Source organism: Cucurbita moschata, unplaced genomic scaffold, assembly GCF_002738365.1.
Source record: "Cucurbita moschata cultivar Rifu unplaced genomic scaffold, Cmos_1.0 Cmo_Scf00026, whole genome shotgun sequence".
NCBI lineage: Eukaryota > Viridiplantae > Streptophyta > Magnoliopsida > Cucurbitales > Cucurbitaceae > Cucurbita > Cucurbita moschata.
Window position 1 is genome coordinate 2,426,698 of NW_019268542.1, and position 1,591 is coordinate 2,428,288.

A 1,591-nucleotide genomic window follows, 5' to 3' on the forward strand; every position below is an offset into this window, starting at 1 on the left:
CAACTGACCGAATTCGAACCAGTGACCTAAGGATTTACTAAGAGTCTATCGTCCCACTATAGTTCTCCGCTCTACAAACTGAGCTAAGGCTGGAGGCCTATCAAATTCGAACCAGTGACCTAAGGATTTATTAAGAGTCTAATGACCCACTACAATCCTCCGCTCTACCAATTGAACTAAGATCGGAGAATGGCTTAACTGCTTCATACATTTAATTATTCTTTTCATAGACAGTAATAACTCAAATGGCCAGATAATATAAAAAAGATTAAAACAAAAATCCGACCTACCGGATTTGAACGAGTGACCTAAGGATTTACTAATAGTCTATTGACCCACTACAGTCCTCCGCTCTACCAACTAAGCTAAGGTCGGAGAATGGTTTGATTGCTTATACATTTAATTATTCTTTTCATGTGCAAGTAATAACTCAAACGGTCGATAATATAAAAAAGTTGAAAACAAAAATCTGACCTATCAAATTCGTACCAGTGACCTAAGGATTTACTCAGAGTCTATTAACCCACTACAGTCCTCCGCTCTCCCAACTGGACTAAGGTTGGTGAATCGTATAATTACTTCATAGATTTAATTATTCTTTTAATGAGCAAGTAATAACTGAGATGGTCGATATTATAAAAAAAGGGAACCAGTGACCTAAGGATTTACTAAGAGTCAATTGACCCATTACAGTCCTCCGCTTTACCAACTAAGGTCAGTGAATCATATATTTGCTTCATACATTTAATTATCCTTTTAATGAGCAAGTAATAACTCAGATGGTCGATAATATAAAAAAGATTAAAAAAAAAATTCTACTTACCGAAATCGAACCAATGACCTAAAGATTTATTATGAGTCTATTGACCCACTACAATCCTCCGCTTTACCAACTAAACTAAGGTAGTAGAATGGCCTAATTGTTTCATACATTTAATTATTCGTTTCATGTGAAAGTAATAACTCAAATGGCCAACTGAGCTAAGGTCGGCGAATGGCCAAATAGCTTATACATTTAACTATTCTTTTCATGTGCAAGTAATAACTGAGATGGTCGAAAATATAAAAAAAGATTAAAACAAAAATTCGACCTACCAGATTCAAAACAGTGACCTAAGGATTCACTACAAGTCTACTGACCCACTACAATCCTCCGCTTTACCAGCTAAGCTAAGGTTAGTGAATGGTGTAATTGCTTCATAAATTTAATTTTTCTTTTCATGTGCATGTAATAACTGAGATGGTCGATAATATAGAAAAAGATTTAAAACAAAAATCCGACCTATATTGACCCACTACAGTCATCTTCTCTACCAACTGAGCTAAGGTCAGTGAATCATGTGATTGCTTCATACATTTAAATTTTCTTATTATTAAATTTTCTTATTAAGACAAAATTTCGACCTACCGGATTTGAACCAGTGACCTAAGAATTTACTACGAGTTTATTGACCCACTACAGTCCGCTGCTCTACCAAATGAGATAAGGTCGGTGAATGGCATAATTGCTTGTTTCATACATTTAATTTTTCTTTTCATGTGCAAGTAATAAATCAAATGGTCGATAATATAAAAAAGATTAAAACAAAAA

General features: G+C 34.3%; 1 non-coding gene across 1 annotated transcript; it reads right to left on the reverse strand.

Annotated features, from left to right (window-relative positions):
* Positions 1-280: 280 nt before the first annotated feature.
* Positions 281-375, reverse strand: TRNAY-GUA. Its single transcript has 2 exons — positions 339-375; positions 281-316 (listed from the first exon to the last, which is right to left on the reverse strand). It is a non-coding gene; the product is annotated as a tRNA-Tyr (tRNA).
* Positions 376-1,591: the final 1,216 nt, after the last annotated feature.